We start from the raw sequence: 23,927 nt of genomic DNA, 5'->3' as shown, positions 1-23,927 counted from the left end.
TCTTTGTTTTTAGAGTACAGGCCTAATAAGATCAATGAACATACTGTAATCTATATAATTAAAAGAGTAACGTGTGTGAGTGCATGGAAAACGTTTTAAACTTCATTAAACTATGCAAAAATGAAATTTGGATGAAATGAAAATCCAGCTAGCTATCTGAATAATGTAGTGTTTACTAGGCCCATGACCGTGTGGTGGGTTAATGTGGAAGATAGCTAGTCAGGAGTGGACCATGAAAGAGTATACAACAATAAAAGTTTTTTAGAAAGTTAACGAGATAGGATCATGTTCTGAGTTTGTTGAGAGAAAGCCAGTTTTACTTCTTTATTTTCCATAGTGCCACTCGAGTTAGATGACCATGGTCAAACCATCTCAAGAAAGTGATAACTGCTTGTTGGATCATTGTTCAGTTGACAAAGAACAGATATGAAAAGACAAAGTGGATAAACTGACCAGTAAGAACTTTACTCTTGATATGAAGATAGGTGATCAGTAAGAGTAAATACAAGTCATGACTTTGGGGCAAATGGTCTGTAGATTTGTCAGTCTTCCTGTGTCCTCTGAGAGAGCTATTTCATTTTAAGTCTCCAAGGGTGATGAAGGGAAACTATAACTGATTGAAAACATGATAAAGATTATTCATATTTGATAATAGGAAAGAGCATGGCCACCAAACCAGTCAAAATATGAATGCCAAAAGTCTTCATTGGTGTATTGTGTATAAGATGGTTATGTGCTCTACCTGCAATACTACTGTTACACAAACATGCCCATCACACAAGCAGTCGTTTCTTGGAAACTGATGAATAATGGTAACATTGATAAGTTTCAGAAATGTTCTTTGTAAATATACTGTACAATTGTGGCCATTTTTACCTTGAAATCTATAGAGATCTAGAAGAGGAACCTTATGTAGACTCACTTTAAAAACAATCTTTTTTTTAGTTTCCTCTAGGATAGGTCCCTCACAGATCAAAAGTTAGATTGTCAGGATTCCTGTGGGTGAAGGATACTAGGATCCTAGAAGAAGAACCTTATGTAGACTCACTTTAAAAACAATCTTTTTTTAGTTTCCTCCAGGATAGGTCCCTCACAGATCAAAAGTGTAGATTGTCAGGATTCCTGTGGGTGAAGGCTACTAGGATCCTTTACTCCTTTTCAAGTGCCTGGTTGGATGTTTGGATTGCAGAGAAGGTGGAAGGTGCAGACAGAACCTCCATGGGAGGTAACCAATTCACTAATATAAAGATTTATGTTTGGCAAAACCAAAAATGAATGCTGGTGTATTACCTACCAGAATATTAAGGGTTATATATAATGCCCAATAACAAATGGTAGTATCTAACACATTTTAATATGAATGTTGGTGTATAATATACCCTAATATGAATATTGATACATAATACATTTAAATATGAATGTTGGTGTATAATACATCTAAATATAAATGCTGGTGTATAATGCAATGGCTCATATACAACACAACAGAATATGAATGATGGTGTGTAACACAATATAATGTGAATGATGGTGTATAACACAATATAATGTGAATGATGGTGTGTAACACAATATAATGTGAATGATGGTGTATAACACAATATAATGTGAATGATGGAGTGTAACACAACAAAATATAAATCATTGTGTATAACATACCTGTATCTGAAGGTTTAATACTGGATTAGGTAGACTTTCAAGATCGACTTCTTTCACTAGGTACAAGTCTCCTATTTGTTCTTCAAGTTCAAAGAATCCGTGGTCATTTCCTGTAGAATACTAGATAGTCAAGTGACGCCAAATACCAACAGTCAACATTTTAATTAAATAACTACAGCTAAAAATATTCACAACCCTTTTATGTCATTTCACCAGAAAACTGTAATCAACATAAACAAACTGAATATCCTCATGTTTCCTGTTTAACGGCATCAAATTCAGTTTCTATAACGTTCTAAAGACACGTTCTCCCTTACCTAAGATGATTTTATAACGAACAGGGGTACTTATTCCAATGTCCTGGTCATAAGCGTGGATTGGTGGATCAATGTTCAGCTTTTGACGAATCTGTGCTCCCTGTTTACGATAATATCATATCGTAAAAATTATTTTAAACATTAAAAAAACATCTTGGAAATTATTTACTGATAACCAGAAACAGTACAACCTTAAGTTATATATCTGCAAATTTTCCTCTTTAGCTCGCTAGCTAGTTGAATTGTCATTATTAAACTACCTACAGTTGAAATTGTCTTTCTGGAAATAAATAATCACACGTCTAAAAAATTGCTAATTTCTAATTAGAACTGCAAAACGCAAGACTTTGAGGTGACAAGGAAACAAACCTGACAGTTTGGAGTAAAATAGCAAAAATTATAGTAGAGAACACAGTCATATCTCAAGACAGTTTGATGTAGAATTAAAGAAAGTTAAGCATTAAGATATGAAAGTAAACTCGTTACCAGATCTTGTTAACATAGCAGTGAAATGAAGGTATGTTTAAGTATTCAGATAGCAAGGAAACAATATTAAGTGTTCTTATAATAGTTGATCAATATAATCAAAACCCTCAGACACGGAGATCAGGTATTGTTATAATAAACAATATCGTCGAAACTCTCAAAGACGAATATTAAGTACTGTTATAACGTGTAAACATTATTATGAAACCCTAAGAGATGAAGATGAATTACTGTTATAATAATAAACAATTTTATTCAAACCATCAGACGATGATTAAGTATTGCTATAAGTAAACAATATCGTCGATACCCTCAGAGATGAAGAAACTAGTGTTAAGCATCAATGTTATAAAGACAAAAAGTCATTTTAAAATCGTCGTAATTTTCAACTTTTTAAGTAGATACTCTTGAAATATTAATATTAAAATTACAATAACTTAATAAAGTTTGAAGAACTTAAAAAAGTTGTAAAACGAAGAGGACAGAGATTTATTAATAGGTTTACAGTTAATTATACTGTAATAGAAAGACAGAAATAGTGACATAGAATGTTTTAGCCTTACCGTGACAACAGGTGATTCTGTGACACTAGTTTTATAAAGTTCTTGGGTAAAAACTGGATTCTGGTCGTCTGCATCCTTTACTCTGATTGTCATAGTTGTAATAGTACTCAGACTTTGGGGAGAACCATGGTCCTAGTATGAAAACACAAGGCTGTATTTTTAGGGTTAAGAACGTCCTTTCTGGAAGCACTGATCTTAGGATATAATTATAGATATTTTCGAGTCACTAATCTTAGGGTATAATTATAGATTATTTTCTTCCAGTTACAGATCTTAAGGTATGTTTATATATTTATTTCTTTTACTGATCTTAGGGTATAATTATAGATTATTTTCTTCCAGTTATAAAATTAAATAAAACCTAAGTAGAGCACAAACATATATATATGCTACCAAAATAAACATGACTATGAAGGAAGTCAATAGGTGTCTTTCGTATATGTTTGTTGAATTTTGTGCTGAGCTACTCGAGGGCTATCTGCATTTGCCGTTCCTAATTTAAAACTAGAGGGAAAGAAGCTAGTCATAACTGCCCACCACCAACTCTTGGGCTACTCTTTTATCAATGAATGTTTGGATTGACTGTCACATTGGGCTTCAAGTGTGGAAACAAGTTCATGATGAAGTTACCACCCGATCTACAAGACTGCAGCTAACAGTTTCCACGTATACTACCAACATAGTTCATCAGTTGTTTTTTTTCTTCTTCTTCTTTGTTTGTTTTGTTTCTCTTTCTTCCCAGCTACTTCCGGGCACGGTCTGGGTAGATTATTCGGCGCCCAGGCCGTGAAAGTGGGTTTTCTCGGGGTACTCCCGTTTCCCCCCACAGCAAAATCTCTGGCATCGGACCTGTAGGTCCCAGCCTCATTCTGAAAAGGGCCGTTTACCCAGTCAAGGGTATCTAATCAATCACAGTAAATTTTAAAAATCAATTCGCCAGCCACCAGTGTACTCCGTCCTCGAGCCAAGGTCTGGCTCACTTCACTTTCGCTGCTTTCGTCCAGTTCTCCCGTCCTTCCTCTCACTCACAAATACACCACTCCATTTTTTGAAATGTTAAAAATAAAAGTAAAAATTCCACGGATATTTTAAAACATTTCTCTTGTAAGGGGACGAAGAGGAACTACAAAGTTCCTGAACACCCCAGTTGGAGAGAGAACTCTTCTGATTTCTCTCTCTCCAAACCAAACCCCTGCCACGTTAGTTTGCGTTTGCGACCGTCACATTATAACACCCCCAAAACTGAAAGGGCGATCATGTTTGGTGTAACAGGGATCCAAACCCGTAACCCTCAGATTACGAGTCCTAACCACCTGGCCAGGCCCGTCCTGCCTCTGTATGAAATTGTTACTGTTTTAAGGTCTTATATATTCATTTTACTTAAATCACATGTCAATTTCTGTTAACATATATATCCGAAAAACGTATTTCGTTTTCTCTTTAATCTTTTATGAACTAGAATTATCGCACGACACTTCGTCTGTATTCCAACTTACCGAAGCTTGTATCTCTAGTTTATATTCTCGAACTCCTTTATCAAAGTCTAAAGGCTTATTTACGACTAGAATGCCCTCTATCGGATCTGATAAAACAAAGGCATTGTCTTCATTGCCTTCCTGTAAATAATACAAATAAATAATAGAATTTCTTATATTTCGTGATAATTACATTCAGCCCTCACGAAAATCGTGGCCTAGTGTAGTAGAACCATATAAAGTTTGTGTTGATCGTACAAATCGATTAATACAGTAAAAATGGTTTTACACATACTCGTACATAATAGTGGTAAGCCTATTGTTAATACATTGAAAGAAGTTTTAAACACATTGTTACATAACATTGATAAGCCTACTATTAATACACTGAGTGTGGTTTTACACATGTTACTGCATAATAGTGGTAAGCCTACTGTTAATACAGTGAGTGGTTTCAAACACTTGTACGTATTACTGGTAAGCCAACCATTAATATGTTGACAGTGGTTTTGCACACGCTGCTATATGGTAGTGATAAACCTGTTTACTGTTTATACATTGAACGTGGTTATGATATAACAACTTAATTTTCTCACTTTAATGCTATAATTCTAAAATCTTGACCTATTCAATGAAATTTACAAATTATTAATTTCAGTTTAATTTTGCAAAATGTTTCCATTGGTAATTAAAAACAATAACATATTTCACTTTTAAACCAATTCTTGTACCAGTGCTTCGATACGATTTTTAAAATGTGTATTAGAAGTGAGATTATTCTATGTTTGAACATGTTTCCAAGCAGTAAATACTAACACTGAATTATTGAATTTATTTATAATATTAATTACTTATTTTCGTCAACTCCTCCACTTACCACTATTGAATACGTTACATCAGAATTGGCTGTATTAGGCTTATCTTTATCAATAGCGTGTATTCCACGGAAAATAGTAAGACCGACAGGAGTGAGCTATATATAAAATAATTTTAGTTATAAATAAACGAGCGATATAAACACATATTTCTTCTAATAATCATATACAGTCAAACATAAAGTGTTACTAATTGTCAAATCTAGTCTGAAACGGGTTTCTTTCAAAAATGAAAGCTAGACTACTAATAAACCTAAATCTAGAACGGGTTTCTTTCAACAATCAAAGCTAAATCTAGCACGGGTTTCTTGCAATAATCAAAACTAATTTAGTACAGGTTTCTTTTAACAGTCAAGCTCGTCTAGCATGGGTTTCTTTCAATAGTGATTTTTTTATCATAGCTAAGCTTTAAATAATATCTTAGTACATAAAAATGTAATTAAGAAATTCAGACTAAATTATGTTATTATTAACATTAACTTAAGCAATCAAAGCGATACTACGAAACACAAGGTGAACGTCATAAGCAGGAATAATCCAACCCATTAGAGATAATTCATGGTGATGAAAAACCTGATGAAATCTTTGTTAACCTGAAGATGACCTAAGAAGGTCGAAACGTTGTTCTTTACTTTATTTTAATTAAAGTTTTAATACCCATACCAGCTGTCTTGAGATACATCGTAACATTAGAGGGTTTTTATTTTCTGAGCTGTAAAAGTCCAAACACGAAACCCAAGTTTCATCATTCACTTTGTTTAAAACACCCATAAAAGCAAGATTCACTACGGCTCAGCAATAAACAAGGGGGTTTAAAACACTAAACTTTGGAGTTATATCCCTACTGTGATCACAGTACAGGTGGTCTGTTGTGTAGTTAGTTATTTTCTCAAACAAAATAAACAGCAGACATCAGTGCTCATGACTTGTGTGATCAAGATATTGTATTTTGGGTCATTATATTTTCCCATTCATAATTATTCAATACTACCTTATTGTTACAAACCAAAACATGTCGTCCTCAGTGATTCAGCGGTAAGTCAGAGGACTTATAACGCTAAAAAGCGATTTCGGTACCCGCAGTGGGCACAGCGAAGATAACAGTTTTACAATGTCCTATCACACAATACTTTCTTGTCTGTATTATATATAAACACACATAAGGCTTGTTTGTCATTTACAGTTTTGTAACACTAACCTTACTTGGAAATAACACAAGACTGCTAACTATTCACAATAACACAAGGCTAGCCTATTATTACAAATCAAACAATTCTACACCACTTACAACTACAACAATATCTTATTGTTTATACATCACTAACCTCGTCTACAGCCAAATGGTAAGGGGTGTTCAGAAACTCTGGCGCATGGTCGTTAATATCTTCTATGTACACAGTAATGGGGAGGAAGTCTTCTTTCTGGAAGATTATGTTATAATACTGGTTACTCAGCGAAAGGTTAAAGGTCACTAGGTTCATTACTTTAAATATGTTAGAAACATACGTACAAAAGATTACTTCCTACGGTGAGGAAGCGGTAAGTTTACGAACTAAGAATGCTAAAATCAAGGGTTCGATTCCCTCAGTGGACACAACACATATCCCAATTTGGTTTTGCTCTCAAACAAACACAATATTTCTTCTTCGAATATGGCTCACACGTCTGCCCACTCAGACGAACATTTATATACTCGTGGTTGTAGAGGAAAAACAAATTTCTACGCTAGGTACGACTTCACTTTAAGCTACTTGTACACTTTATTTGTACGTAACGTGCAGTGACATCACTGGCGAAATGTCCATTTTAACCTTTTGTACTTGGGCCTTAAATTATTCGTTGTTTTTGGTCAATGTATATCTTTGCGCTGTTCCATCAACTCCTGGTTTCATAGATTATATGAAATATCCTGATTTATCATTACTTTTCCATTCGTATATTTCTACATTACCATGGAAGGATCATATACTGTTACCATAGTTACAACTATCAGTATACTGTTTTCACAGTTACAACTATCAGTATACTGTTTTCACTGTTACAGCTATCAGTGTACCGTTGTCACAGTTACAGCTATCAGTATACCGTTGTCACAGTTACAGCTATCAGTATACCGTTGTCACAGTTACAGCTATCAGTATACCGTTTTCACAGTTATATTTCCAGCTATCAGTATATTGCTTTAGCACTAACAGTTCCAGATATCAGTGTATTGTTTTAAGACTCACAGTTCCAGATATCAGTGTATTGTTTTAACACTCACAGTTCCAGATATTATGAGTATTGTTTTAAGACTCACAGTTCCAGATATCAGTGTATTGTTTTAAGACTCACAGTTCCAGATATCAGTGTATTGTTTTAAGACTCACAGTTCCAGATATTAAGAGTATTGTTTTAAGACTCACAGTTCCAGATATCAGTGTATTGTTTTAAGACTCACAGTTCCAGATATTAAGAGTATTGTTTTAAGACTCACAGTTCCAGATATCAGTGTATTGTTTTAAGACTCACAGTTCCAGATATCAGTGTATTGTTTTAAGACTCACAGTTCCAGATATTATGAGTATTGTTTTAAGACTCACAGTTCCAGATATCAGTGTATTGTTTTAAGACTCACAGTTCCAGATATTAAGAGTATTGTTTTAAGACTCACAGTTCCAGATATCAGTGTATTGTTTTAAGACTCACAGTTCCAGATATTAAGAGTATTGTTTTAAGACTCACAGTTCCAGATATTAAGAGTATTGTTTTAAGACTCACAGTTCCAGATATCAGTGTATTGTTTTAAGACTCACAGTTCCAGATATCAGTGTATTGTTTTAAGACTCACAGTTCCAGATATTAAGAGTATTGTTTTAAGACTCACAGTTCCAGATATCAGTGTATTGTTTTAAGACTCACAGTTCCAGATATTAAGAGTATTGTTTAAAGACTCACAGTTCCAGATATTAAGAGTATTGTTTTCACACTTACCGTTCCGGCTTCTCCTTTACACTTGAGTTTAAACTTCAGTACACTCTGGGGTTCCCTCTGTATTGAAACAAAAAGAAAGTTAATGTGTGAACCTTTCTTACAAAACTGTTCACATAAACTGAAACTAAGATAAAAACATCTATTCTGTATTGACTATCAGATTGTGACGATTCTTCATTCCAGATTTACCAATTATTCCAATATTATGTTCAAACATAACACACAACTACGTTTCTTTCATTCTACGATCAGTTAATAAGTTCATTAGAAACAATCTGTCTGTTTTAGTATTTCTGTCTGTTAATCTGATAGAAAAAAAAAATGTTTCAAAAGTTTTTAACTGTTGTGGCCTTAGTTGGTTTGCTGTCAAACTGGGTTCATTTTGTCCTTTCTGACTCGACGCCTAACTTCTTCTTGCTTCTGAAGATTTGAAATTTCGACTTGAACGATATATTTTTCGCACGTGGGCTCAACAGAGACCCCATGTTTCAGATATAGTTGGGCTAATCAACAGCGTCAGAGACCCCAGTTCCTCGTTAAGACGGCTGTAAGTCTACGGATTTACAGCGCTAAAATCTGAAGGTTCGATTCCCTCTAAGTGGACACAGCAGATAGCCCAATGTGGCTTTGCTATAAGAAAAACACAAACACACAGAGACCCCATATCTCAGGTACATTTTCCATAGTTTTAAATTACTCACCAAAATACTCATTATTGTCCTGCTATACCGTGGGTTGTACGGCCGCGAACCAAATAACGGAATTGATAGTCACTCTCATTATATATCCCCATCTGAAACTGCGGTGTGAACTGCGCGGCATTTTGGCGCGAGACTTGGATCCTCAAATTTGCATCTCCGCACGCTAGTGTGTTTGTTTGTTTTTGAATTTCGCGCAAAGAGACACGAGGGCGATCTGTGCTAGCTGGCCATAATTTCGCAGTGTAAGACTAGAGGGAAGACAGCTAGTCATCACCACCCACCGTCAACTTTTGGGTTAATCTTTTTACCAACGGATAGTGGGATTGACCGATATTATAACGCCCCCACGGCCGAAAGGGCAATCATGTTTGGTGTGACAGGGATTCGAGCCCGCGACCTTCGGATTACGAGTCGAGAACCTTAACCAACTGACAATGCCGGGCCATCTCCACACGCTAATTGCTGAGTCACGCCCTACCCAACATATCATAATCCACACAGTGTACATTTTAAGAGGAACGCATGTTATATCAGGTGTTATATGAAGAAAGTACAGAGTATAGAACACATATCAGAGCCCTATTAGTTATAAATAAGAAATGAACTATTAGTTGATAAGCAGTAAAAAAATTAAACCATCTGACTTGATTATAGTCATGGAACTAAGGAATGAAGTAGGATAAAAATTTCATTATTCATCTGATTATGGTCATGGAACTAAGGAATGAAGTAGGATCAAAAATTACATTAGTCATCTGATTATAGTCATGGAACTAAGGAATGAAGTAGGATCAAAAATTACATTAGTCATCTAATTGTAGTCATGGAACTAAGGAATGAAGTAGGATCAAAAATTACATTAGTCATCTAATTATAGTCATAGTACTAAAGAATAAAGTAGGATCAAAAATTACATTAGTCATCTGATTATAGTCATGGAACTAAGGAATGAAGTAGGATCAAAAATTACATTAGTCATCTAATTATAGTCATGGAACTAAGGAATGAAGTAGGATAAAAAATTACATTAGTTATCTAATTGTAGTCATGGAACTAAGGAATGAAGTAGGATAAAAAATTACATTAGTCATCTAATTATAGTCATAGCACTAAGGCAAGAAGTAAGAAAAACAATTACATTACTCACCTGATTATAGTCATGGAACTAAGGAATGAAGTAAGATAAACAATAACATTAGTCATCTGATTATAGTCATGGCACTAAGGAATGAGTAGGATCAAAAATTACATTAGTCATCTGGTTATAGTCATGGAACTAAGGAATGAAGTAGGATCAAAAATTACATTAGTCATCTAATTATAGTCATGGAACTAAGGAATGAAGTAGGATAAAAAATTATATTAGTCATCTAATTATAGTCATAGCACTAAGGCAAGAAGTAAGAAAAACAATTACATTACTCACCTGATTATAGTCATGGAACTAAGGAATGAAGTAGGATCAAAAATTACATTAGTCATCTGATTATAGTCATGGAACTAAGGAATGAAGTAGGATCAAAAATTACATTAGTCATCTGATTATAGTCATGGTAGTAAGGAACGAAGTAGGATCAAAAATTACATTAGTCATCTGATTATAGTCATGGTAGTAAGGAACGAAGTAGGATCAAAAATTATATTAGTCATCTGATTATAGTCATGGTAGTAAGGAACGAAGTAGGATCAAAAATTATATTAGTCATCTGATTATAGTCATGGCACTATCCAATCTCTTTCAAAAGTCAGACACTCATTTTTTAGATTGGATTCACCACTTTAAGTTACTAATAACGTGCACAAAATATTTATTCAGTGCTTTAATCATTTAGAAACTGTAAAACTAGCTTTTCAAATGGTTCTTAAGATTTCTTGTTTCTAAAGATACTTCTCTTTCAATTGGTTTTGGAGATAACAGTAGGACTCACCCTGCACATTAAGTCGTCCAGTCAATATGCTATAACTGGTATTAGAGATAACAGCGTGACCCACCCTGCCCACTAAGTCGTCCAGTGACTGTGCTATTATTGGTATTGGAGATAACAATGTGACTCACCTTGTTTACTAAGTTGTCCAGTGGACAAGGTTATAACTAGTATTGGAGATAACAGTACGACTCACTCTGCCAACTACGTCGTACCAGTGACTGTGCTATAATTGGTGTTGGAGATAAAAGTAGGATTTACCCTGCACTCTAAGTCGTCCAGTCAATATGCTGTAAGTGGTATTAGAGATAACAGCGTGACTCACCCTGTCCACTAAGTCGTCCAGTGACTGTGCTATTTTGATCGCCACAGTTTTGCTGTCAATCTCCTCATACCGGAAGTGACTGATGTCACTCAGACTGTTGTCTACGGCTTCCAGTTTCAGCTCCGTTCTCGGAAAGACTTCCAGCCGGAAGATTTCTTGACCTAATGAAAATGTTGACGTCATGAAGCGATTAAGACCGATAATATAACACGCAAAGATCGCCATCTTAATCAGCACGTGGTTACTTAACAACTGATAATATAACACGCAAAGATCGCCATCTTAATCAGCACGTGGTTACTTAAAAACTAATAATTTAACATGCAAAGATCGCCATCTTAATCAGCACGTGGTTACTTAACAACTGATTATATAAGTGTCTGTACTGAGCGAAACACGTGACAGTTGTAATCCTGTATAAAACAACAACGAACAACTTCAAACTTTTAGAAACCAGCATTTACCTTAAAAGATGCTATTTATTTAAATATATAGATATTTTAAAAAGTAATAAGTTTCATTACTAAATCATTTACAAAATTTTTCAGTGTTTTGATTATTTGTCAACTCGATAAATGTATAACTTTTATCAACGTATTTATAGCCTTAGAAGAATTTCGACTTTAACTTACCCACTGGGATATTTTCTACAACTCGTTCAAACCTTCTGTTCTCGTTGAGAGGATAAAATTTGCATGCTAAATGAAACAACAACAACAAAACAAAACTCATCAATGTCAACCTTCAAGGCCCATCCAATAGAAACATATCTTCTGAACAAATATTACTTGTGGAGCTACACATACTAACAGAACATACAGGAGATTCATAACACCAGTTTTTACCAAAAGCAGTGTATTAAAGTCAGTTTAAACGGATGTGTCTCTTAAATGTTAGAAAATCTTTATTAAGTACAAAAAAGATCTCAAGCTGCTGTGGAAATTATATCTCTGAGGAGTTATAACTCAGAAATTCATGGTTTGATACCTGTGGCAAGGACGGTACATAGAGCATATTATGTAGCTCTGAGCTTAAACAGTGAAACGAACAAAAACATTAATAGTTTTCGCACTGAGAAAAAAATGATTCAACATAAATTAATATTTCCCAGCTACATTGTTTCGAAGCGTGAAAGGTGCTCCAACGGCAAAAATTCCCCTTTAAGCTTTTTCTGTTGAAAATAGAGGTACTTCTCATGATTCTTGTGACAAAAACAACATTCGTTAAAATGTGCTTATCTACATAGTTACTGTGTTTGTTTTGTTGTAGAACAAACATATACACTGCCCATTACGCAGAATCGAACCCCACATTTAAGCGTTGTAAACCTGTATATTACCCCTAACCCGCTGGGGAATTGTTGTAAGTGAGAGTTATTGTGGGCTGTATGAGGCGTGTGACAAAACATCCAATAACACTGAACAATAATCATACTACATTTTTTAACCTAAAACGCTGAGCTTGGCCCAGTGGTTAGCGTACCAAGTCTTTGGATCTGAAAATTCCTTGTTCGCGTCATATTGCCACGAAACACGTTCCGCACTCTACAAACTTTGTGTGAAATTAATGTTTAAGTCAGCCAAGGAGATGGTTTAGATTAGTTATCTTCCTATCAGTTGAAACATTTGGGCGAAGATATGGCCTTGTGCGAATATCCGTAGCAAAATAGTCGGAGATATTCTGTTCAAAATATTCAAGCCTGAAAAACAGGACATTGTCACAACAAAACATAATCAATTTGACGTCATCTGTTTAAGGATTGACCACTGGCTAATACACATCTCCGTTAACTTAACTTTCTGAAGACCTCCGTCTCTTCCTCTGTATTAACGTACAGAATTCTCTGAAGTTAAGATTAATACCTGAATTAAAACTTGGAAAATGTTTATACGTAGTGAGCACTTTAGCCACAAAGTTTCAATTTTAGAAAATTGTGTACTATGTGTATGTATTACGCCCCGTTGATAAAGGTGGATTGCCATCTGAACGGGTAGTTTGTTCTGCGGCGGATGGTACTTTAATAACTTTCTCTGCACTGTAGATGTAGACAGTTTTACACGCCATATAATTCTAGCAACAATACAATCTGATTCAACGAAACCCTCTGAATATTCATTAACTTAGACAAACTAGTTTTGTCTTTGGAAACAAAAAACTTTGAAATGAATAACGAATATTAAATCTAGTCTAACATCACTGACATAGGAGCTGAGACGAATAGAAATAAAACAAAACGTCATGGCTTAGAGAAATATCACACGCGTGGGAAGGACATTTCAATGGCATTATCTAAGTTTGATAGCCGTCGTAGAAACACTTTAAAATACAAGTCTTAAACTTCAAGGAAAACAATAAAAATTCCCAGTGTGGTGAAACAGAAAAATAAAATCAGTTTTTACATATCGCCAACAGCTAGTATTTCTGTTCAGAACTTTTTTTTGAACAGCAGACATCACTTAAAGTAAACAGTATAACACAATATAATTCGTCTTATAATTACCAAAAGTCAAGAACGCCTCACTCATGGGAGAAAGAAAAGCCTGTGTACATCTGTTCAATGGTGTTTAGAACTAAGTGTTTTTTTTTTTAAGTAATGTTTTTGTTGTTGCTGTTTTCTTGACAATGTAAAAATTTCAAATACATTTGATCCCAGCTATTTAAGGAGTGGTTGTTCAGCTCAAAATCTTCGGGATTATGAAAATTACCAATATGCTCTCTGATTTTTAAAATTATAATTTCAAAAGCAGGTTAACACGGTGATTTAATTTCATGAATGACCTACATATCTAGTACTGAGTTTCTAATGGATAATCTATCAAAACAAGTTTCGTAAGACAGAGATGTCCTGGGCAACCAACTGATTAGGCCCGAATAAAATAGTGATTTTTGTTTGATGGATATCACAGAGGTATGTCTACGAGCTTACAACGCTAAAATCCGTGTTTCTATGCCCGTGGTGGACAAAGCACAGATAGCCCATTATTTATTTATTTACTACATCTACTTCTGAGTATTGTATCGTCTAACCCAATTCTGTCATATATATATATATATATATTTACTGCAGTTACTTCTAGGTATTGTTATTTGTATCGTCTAGCCCTAATCTGTTATATGTATATATATGTATTTCTTTATTTATTTACTACATCCACTTCTAGGTATTGTTATTTGTATCGTGTAGCCCTAATCTGTTATATATATATATACTACACCTACTTCTATGTATTCTTACTTCTATCGTTAAAACCTATTCTATTTGTAGCTTTTATTTTGTTAGTGTTAAGTTAAAGAATTTACTATCTGCGTTTTATCCACTACCGAGATTCAAACCCAATATTTTAGTGCTTTTAAGTCCGTAAACTTTCCGCTCACGTAGTTACACAATGAGCTGTGCCTATCGTAAGGATCAAAACACCGATTCTTAGCGTTACTTTCTGCTAGGCTACCGATAAACGAGGGACAGCATGTATTTAACGATATCTGAACTTTAACTAAATCAATATAGACCTTTTTTTTCCGCCCAGTATCTTTGCTTTGAATAATTACTCATTTTTGAACTTCAGAAAAAAATTATTATTCTATATATTTCCACAAAATTAAATGTTAAAGTAGAGCGTATAATTCAGTTACGCAGAATTTCTATGGACATGAGCAAATATTAGTAGAAAACAAAAAGAAGAGAGATTTCATTTTCGCGCTCGTATACATATTCCACGCCACCTGTGAAAGATAAAGTAGTCACGAGCGAAGGTTGAGAATCGAAGAATACTTCCTTTGAAATTGGGTGAAGGACATATACGTACGACAAGCACGGATTTCACTAAATCAACCAATTTAGGGCTAGTTGAAATTTCTTTTAGAAGTCTGTCCTGTATTGTATAAAAAATAAAACTCGTACAAAAAGTAGATAAAACTGATCTTTATGTGTCAAAAGTTGTACTCGTGTCAAATGAAATAAACATCACGAAACAACGATTGTTTATTTTAAAAAAAAAGAAAAGTGAGATACTTTATTTTTTTAGTCATCGTGTTCTGCTTTTAAATCTGATTTGATTTTGTGGGCGATCCCTTTTCTTCAAGGACAACCGTTTCCGCTATCATGACAAAGCAAACTGTTCTTTGATTGAGTTTCTCGTTCATTATTTTACCTTAGTCACAAACCAAGTGAAAAACACACGTTACTTCTAGCTCCAAACTCTTTTTATTTAAACCTCGAATAGTATAAGGAACCGTCCTTTAAGTAATGGTTGAATATTTCTATGCTATCATGAGAAAATCAAACATGGTTCGAGCCTTCTATGAGAGTTGTTTTACAATCAACGTTTCCTTTAACTGTTCACCTCTGTGGAGTCAATTATTCCAGCCAGATTAAAAAATGGATTTATACTACCATGACTCTACAGACAGAACTTAGCTTTTGACCAGTGCTGTTCCATACTGTAACACCACTTTTCTTATGTTTCTAAACACATTTAAACATAACAACAGTTTCACGCCTGTTTAAGTAGATGGTTGGAAACTTGTACAATACCCATTTTTCTTCTCTTTGTTCTAAAGGCATGATTTGTAGTAAACAAAGTTGGTGGTAACAAAACATGTTGCTGATGGACATTAACATGTGTTAACACTTGCTGACGGACATTAACATGTGTTAACACTTTTATTAATTGTTCTCCACCGGTTAAAGTTTATGATCTAGTGTCTAGGAGCTCATCAAAACTCCGACATGAGATAATAGAGTAGTGGTTTAAGACGCTGTATTTGTGGTGATCACTTGTGGTTTCGATTCTAACCTTGGAAGGAATGTTATCTATGTGTAATTAAAACTTTTGAAAAATATTCTAATTCTCTCAGGCAACTGAAAAAGATTTCCGCGACCGAATATAGCCTACAGTTGTTAAGACACCGGACTATAGTGGTTTGGTCCCGTTACTGTCTAAAAAATCACACTCCTCACACTGGGGCTGTGAGTGTGTATGAGCATGACTGTCAAATCCCACTATACGAGTTTTCCAAAGTTATCGGTGGCTGCTGTTCATTAGCTGTTTCCTCTAGTTTTATAAGTTAAAAGTTAGGGACGTACAGATAGCATTTGTGTAGCCATACATGAACATTCGTAAGAAACAAACAAACAAACAAATCGACGGATGTTGGAAGAAAGTCTTCAATAGTGCTAATAATGGAAGAAAGTCTTCAATAGTGCTAATAATGAGAATTTTACGAATTAAATATATTTTTCTGGATAAATCATAGATTTCAGATAAAATTCCTGTTTACCATGTATCGAGGGTGTTTAATAGCAACCGTGATAGTCCTGAAATTGTGATAAGCCTATTTAGTCTTTCTGGTATGTGGTCGATAGTCACTTGTATTTAACCAAGGACAAACAATAGTTTCTAACGATATCCCCGATCTTCGTACTAAGCAGAGCCAAAAACCAAAATGACAGATAAGAGAAATAACACATTTTAGTAGTACTTACACAGTATTTCTTTAGACATATCCTTTTAAATCATTAAACTAGGCCTTGTAGCCTTTCTTTTTTCTTTTTTGCAACGCTACTGTACCTTTTTTGTCCTCTCAGGGTTAAGAGTTTTATTTGGGTGTGCCCGTTTCAAACCTGATACACGAGAACCCAAACATATTTATCTTAACGTACTATCGGCCAAGTTTCATTTGTCTTACTCAGGTGTTGGATTACTAGCCACCGACCTTAGATACTGTTATCTTCTTATCTAAAACAAGCTCTACAGTGTGTTACATAAATAATTAGCTTCTACATTTATTGGTTTTAAAACTTTGAAATGCGTAATATTTATTAAAAAATTAAATCAATAAACAAAATAATTCTTTGAATTACTTTGTTTACATGTAGAACATGAACCTGTGAACCATTAACATATTTCAATGAACTTATATACATCACGAGATTAACACATTTTGTAAAAGACAGCGCTAACTGTGGAAAGTCTATCCCTGAAATATCTGTTCCTCTCCAGCTAATAATGTCCATTAATCCACTTTTACCTTTTTATTAGTCTGGATGCCCTCCCCCTCTAATTAATAGAAGATGGATTGGTTCGTTTTAAATTTCGCGCAAAGCGACACGGGGGCCATATGCGCTAGCCGTCCCTAATGTAGCAACTAGTCATCACCACCCACCGCCAACTCTTGTGTTACCCTTTTAGCAACGAATAGTGGTATTGACCGTCACATTATAACGCCTCCACAGCTGAAAGGGCGAGATGTCTGGTGTGACGGGGATTCGAACCCGCGATCCTCAGAGTAGGAGTCACATGCCTAACCACCTAGCCATGCCGGATCACGGAGAGGCTGGATTCGGGAATGTATTCTATTTAGTCAAACAAGCACACTGCTGGTTTTTTATAAACTAGTTTAAATATAATAATTTCGATTAAAGAGAAATCAAAAGCTTAGTTATTTGGTATTTAACTGATTATAAGTAGATTTCGAAAATTTGAGAAATAGTAGAAAAAATATGTTTTAGTTTGATCACCTTTACCAGACAGTAAAACAGTTTTGGTTTGTTCGTCAACAAGACAGTAAAACACCTTTTCATTTACCACACAGTAAAACAGTTTTGGTTTGTTCATTAACCAGACGGCAAAATACCTTTGGTTTGTTCGTCAACAAGACGGTAAAACAGCTTTTCATTTACCACACAGTAAAACAGTTTTGGTTTGTTCATTAACCAGACGGCAAAACACCTTTGGTTTGTTCGTCAACAAGACGGTAAAACAGCTTTTCATTTACCACACAGTAAAACAGCTTTGGTTTGTTTGTTAACCAGACAGTAAAACAGCTTTGGTTTCTTCGTTAACCAGGCAGTAAAACAGCTTTTTATTTTTTATTTACCACACAGAAAAACATATTTTGTTTGTTCGTTTATTTCTATTCATGTCTGTTTTAGAATATTCGCGTAAAGTTACATACGGGCTACCCGAACATAGCCTTTCTTCATTTTAATCTGATAGAGCCACAATGAAGGAAGCTAGTAAACAACACAGCGTCTACAGCCATGTTTTATATTACTCTTGCTGAACAAATAGTGGGATGTAATAGTCACTTGTTTTATGAATCACCAGTCCCCACGTGCGGAATGCGTTTTTCCAGCAACAAATCACGAAAACTTGGCCCAACAGAACAGTTAGTTTAGTAAATAGGGGTTACCTACATAAAAATATTGTGATTTTTATCCTTTGGAAAACAATTTGAAATGTTAATATTGTCCCCAAGAACAGTCGAGGAGTGTTGACAATGGAGGTGTGTTTGCAAGAACTGGGAAAAAAAAATCCAAAGTAGTTTCTAAGAATATTACCCGGGTTATCTTATGGACATACAACTTACAGGATAATTAATAAAATACGTACTTACATATATATAATAACAATACAAAGCGATTTTTTTGGATAGTTTCTAAACTTTCGGTAATGAATTAGACTACTTCATGAGATAACTTTAAATTGTAGTTTATCATAATAAACATTAGTTTCATGATTCTACCACTGTAACTAATAGCGTTGTATATCAGGTCACTCAAAGATTGAATATTAATCAGTTTGTTTGTTTCGGATATTACGCCACCTGTCTCTTAATTGGTACTTATAAACTAGAGGGAAGACAGCTAGTTAACAATCAGTACTCAGGGACAAATCTTGGGTTACTCTAATCCAATCGTGGGCTTGGACTGCCACTTTTATAACGCACCCACGACCTCAAGTTGCGGAATGCGATTGCTTGGATTTTCAGTCCGGCATGCTAGCCATTGGACCACACCGGGTATTGTTATTTTTAAACAAATCATCAGTATGTGCACATAATAGATCTAAATATCTAGTATTAGTTTTGTTATTTCAGCTTCTTGCAAAAGTGATTTGCAGTTAAATGCTCTGTTTTTACACAACAAACATCTACGATGCAACAATTGTAACTGAATAACTCAACAACACCACCTTAAACATATCAACAATTACAACTGAATAGCTCAATAACACCACCTTAAACATATCAATAAGTATAACTGAATAGCTCAATAACACAACCTTAAACATATCAACAATTACAACTGAATAGCTCAATAACACCACCTTAAACATATCAATAAGTATAACTGAATGGTTCAACAAAAACGCTTTAAAGAGAGAACCCAGCCAAACACAGGACAACTGCATATAATCGTTGAATCAAAATTTTTACCATTTACAAACACTGTCTAAGTGTAAGTGAGTGTTTACAACAACAACAAAAAGAATGAAACATTCCCCCTGTTTAAATCTGGGGGGGTTACTTTTTGTTAATTGTTATTACAAACGCAGGTGATTTATTTCACATATATACATGAAATCCGTGTGTTTGTAACTGTTAACATATTTCGCAAAGGAAGCTGTTATTTTATTATTATTATTACTTTGATAATGATAAAATGAAACAGTTTCATTTCAGCTTAGTTTATTGTGTTTTATCATAAGTGCAGTGTGTAAGCGATCTTTACACATTAACATGGATAAGAATCACACGGCCCGGCATGGCCAAGCATGTTAAGGCGTGCGACTCGTAATCTGAGGGTCGCGGGTTCGCATCCCCTTCGCGCCAAACATGCTCGCCCTTTCAGCCGTGGGGGCGTTATAATGTTACGGTCAATCCCACTATTCGTTGGTAAAAGAGTAGCCCAACAGTTGACGGTGGGTGATGATGACTAGCTGCTTTCCCTCTAGTCTTACACTGCTAAATTAGGGACGGCTAGCACAGATAGCCCTCGAGTATCTTTGTGCGAAATTCAAAAACAAACAAACAAATTGTATGGTGCTATACTCGCCGGTTGAAGTTTTATCAGATGTGTCGCACCAATAAGCTATGGTGTTGTCATTCCTTTTGGACAATCTATCGGCTGATACACTTCTAGCATTGGTCGAGCGAAGCCCACTGGTTAGCGTGATAGAATATGGATCCGAAATTCTGTGTTTTGCGCTCCGTTACTGTTTGTGTTTGTTTGTTTTTTTATAGCAAAGCCACATCGGACAATCTGTGAGTCCACCAAGAGGAATCGAACCACTTATTTTAGTGTTGTAAATCCGCTGTAACAGTGGGGGACCGCTCCGTTACGGTCAAAAATAAATAAAGAAGCGCACTTTGGAACTGTAGATGCGTTATAAGAGTAAAGGGAAATCCCTGTATTCAATTAGAGTAACCCACGAGATGGCGTTAGGTGGAGTTAGTTAGCTGCCTTAACCTCTGATCTATCTCTTCAAAATTAGGTGCGGCTAGTGCAGAAAACCCTCAAGGAGTTTACGCGAAATTTTACAAAAAACTGGTAAATAAATACCAATAAATGGACCACCCATTGTTGCCCACTTAACAAACACTCAATACACTAGTAAGAGCTGTCTGTATATATAAAAAAACAAAAAGTGGGTTGTAATTTATGCCGTCAGCAAATTGCCCTAATAAGATGTCACGTTACCGTTCCTTAGGTAGTTAGCCAATCATAAAGTTAGTTGTGCTATACAGTTATTACGACTCGCTGTGTAAACCGTGGAAAATTCCTTGAATTCATTTTTATCGCATTTCTACAGTCGAAAAATCAATAGCTGTAACCGATATCTCTTTTTCTCGCGTAAATAAATCTAGTGTTTAAATTTTAAACATTTGCGCGCGAAAAACAAGACAAAATAAAAGGGCGGTTGGTTGCTGTTAAGCTACACAATGGGTTATCAATACTCTAACCATCATGGGTATCAAAACCCGGTTTTTAGAGTAGTAAATTGCAAATATACCGTTGAGCCACTGAAGGGGTAAAACACAGACATAAGTTGTTGTTACGTTTTATACAAACCCCCAAAGGGTTTAAGTACCACTCAAACCAGTCCGTTTTTCTCTATTTTCGAGAGTGTAATTTATTTCCTACTATTTAATCCTCCAAAGTGATAACGATGGGTTTACGGACTAACAAGGCTATAAGTCTGGGGTCAGTCCCCGCGGTGGACACACCAAGTAGCCCAACATGATTTTGCTTTAAAAAAACAACAACACAAAAACAACTCACTCGTTATTTCACGGGATATGATTTGAATGATATGTGTTGTCCCGGCTCTTATCTTTATTGTCTATCTTTGGTGTTCTCGTTTGTATGTTTGATTATCTGATTGTGATATTGAGGTGTCACAGTTTTTATCTTCTGGTTACACACCTATGCAAGTTATAAAACTCATCTCAGTCTCTCATTCCTGTTGCCACTTTGGTTCCATTGGCGCATTATAAGAGTGACAGTCAAATTAAATTAACCTGCTTGATGATTCACATCTCGTTGTGAACGGTAATAAAATGTGTAAATATTATTGCACCATTGTGAACGTCAAAGGACTGGACTATGTGTGAATATTATTGTACCATTGTGAACGTCGAAGGACTGGACCATGTGTGAATATTATTATACTAGTATTTCTATTGCGACCGAGCTTTATTGAATAGGGATCATCCTAGTCTAAACTATCATAAAATCATCTCTGCAATTGTACACCTTGAGTGTCTTTCAATATGATATTCACAAGGACTTTGTATGTTTAGTTTATTCACATAAAGCTACGCAAGCCGTTAGAAGTTTTCAAATGACAGACAGTTAGGGAAGGCAGCTAATCACAAGCACCCACGGCCAACTCTAGAACTATTTCCGTCCGACCGAATATTCCATGTGACCGATTTGTATTGCTCATCCACAGTCCCAAAATGTGAAGCGCAATATTATGGCAATTGACCGTGAACCATGAACCTTTAGGTCCACAGGCTGAACTCTATGCGCCAGGCCAACAGTTCAGTTGTTGTTTAATTTTAATGTTGTAAATGATGTAAAAGAAGCCCCACATGATATTTTTCTTATATTTTTTCTCTTTTCTCTCTCTGTGAAAAGAAGTACAAACAATTTTCATAAGTTTCAATGCATTATATATAAACAAATTGCATTCCAGATCATTCTAAGTTAGTTTGTTTTATTTTAATTATGCCAGACTGTGAAGATGTCTGGCTTTGAAATAAGACTCATCTACAGTCTGATTCAGATTCCGTGAGTTGTTAAAATAGGCTTACGTCTCTAAAGAATCAAGCCAGGTGTTGTTTCGTAACTAGCACTCCAACATTGTGAATCTGTAAGTTCACGCCGACTTTGCGTCCCTTTCCAGGAAAATTCACTTCGCACTTTAAAGCTATGGGTGCGTTATAGGAGCAATAGTCAAATCAGACAAAAAGAACCTAAGAGTTAATGCTGAGCCCTGCTTCTTTCCCTCTTGTCTGGGAGTGGCTTAGTGCTTAGCGTTCCGGACTGTGAATCCAACGATTCTTGTCGATTTCGCGTTCTTTAACTGCAAATTTGCACTTATAAAACTAACAAACAAAATCAGGAAAAGTATTAGTTACTTATTTATTTATTCTAAATCAATCGGTAGCTTAGCGGCAATTCGCAAGTCTTATAACACTACAATTCGGGTTTCGATACTTGCATATCTTTTTCGCTTTACAACAATCCAATAAACAAAACTGTTAGAGACACCTGAAGTCTTGCACAGAATGTGTAAAAAATGGCCTCGAATACACGGAAACATTTTTTTATTTCAAGTCTTATCAACTCACACATGCATATCAATTAAAAGTTTTGAAAACCAATCCTGTGGTACTTTACATAAACTAATAAAATATGGCGTCATTTAAGCGAATAAAAGCTTTAGGTTACGGCAAAACGTAAAAATTAAGACAGATATCTTCGACAAACAATATAATCCAGTTCAATTAATCACTGCTGTCAGACAGTAATATATTATTTCAACATAACTGTGCCATCCTTTACCACTGTTTATGATTCACGTCATCATTGGGCCGTGTTACACACGTCTCAAGAGCCTAATGTTATTTCGTTTTTATATCGCTCAACAACTGCAAGTTGCAGTAATCTTTATTTCTACACGTGCAACGGAAAGGAAGAAACAGAATATCGCCCTCTTAGCTGTATATCAAAGTGTTCTGTCTTCAAAAGACTGGAGGACAAGTGTTACACGAGCACTCTGACGAAGACGGCGTCACTAATATATGGATTCTAGAGTATTTAGAATAAAAAGAAGTCAGTAGAAAAACATATAACTCATTCAGATTCCAAGAAGTCTGAGACCGGACGTGGCCTAGTAGTTATCTAAGAGCTCATGATTCGCGTCCAGTTGTCGCAAAAACGCGCTCCACACTTTGGGCCCTTGAGTATGTTATAAGAGTGACTGTTACATCCTAATATTCGATTATAGTAGTCTAAAAGTAGGTGTTGAATCATTGACGTAACTACAAAATATGTCACCCTGGATAAAAAGTAATTGGACCCCTTAAATTTATTTTCCTGTTACTGTGGTTATGATTTTGGCCTCCTTTTGGCTACCTTTGGCAGTTGCAGAGGATGTAGGGTACACTTAACGACACTGTTGAATAGGTGTCTTTCTTCTAGTTCATCAATAATTAGGGATAAATAGGTATAGTAGACAGTTCTTGTGGAAGAAACAAAACAGTATACTGTCATGTTATTTTTTGATATAAGATCAGATATATGTATTTAGAAATTACATACAACTACATGTGT

General features: G+C 35.2%; 1 pseudogene across 1 annotated transcript in view; it reads right to left on the bottom strand.

The window, feature by feature from the left end:
* The window catches only part of LOC143238134 (protocadherin Fat 4-like), a 144,943-nt pseudogene that overhangs the window by 87,055 nt on the left and 33,961 nt on the right, over nucleotides 1-23,927 (bottom strand). The window contains exons 3-11 of the transcript XR_013020423.1: nucleotides 11,932-11,997; nucleotides 11,300-11,460; nucleotides 8,349-8,405; nucleotides 6,701-6,796; nucleotides 5,378-5,473; nucleotides 4,522-4,641; nucleotides 3,026-3,157; nucleotides 1,977-2,076; nucleotides 1,660-1,769 (exon numbers count right to left, since the gene is read on the bottom strand). The product of XR_013020423.1 is annotated as a protocadherin Fat 4-like (transcript). The remainder of the gene's footprint in view (nucleotides 1-1,659; nucleotides 1,770-1,976; nucleotides 2,077-3,025; nucleotides 3,158-4,521; nucleotides 4,642-5,377; nucleotides 5,474-6,700; nucleotides 6,797-8,348; nucleotides 8,406-11,299; nucleotides 11,461-11,931; nucleotides 11,998-23,927) is intronic.

Source organism: Tachypleus tridentatus, chromosome 13, assembly GCF_004210375.1.
Source record: "Tachypleus tridentatus isolate NWPU-2018 chromosome 13, ASM421037v1, whole genome shotgun sequence".
NCBI lineage: Eukaryota > Metazoa > Arthropoda > Merostomata > Xiphosura > Limulidae > Tachypleus > Tachypleus tridentatus.
The sequence above is the reverse complement of the archived record's forward strand: the minus strand, read 5'-3'. Positions and strand labels throughout refer to the sequence as shown.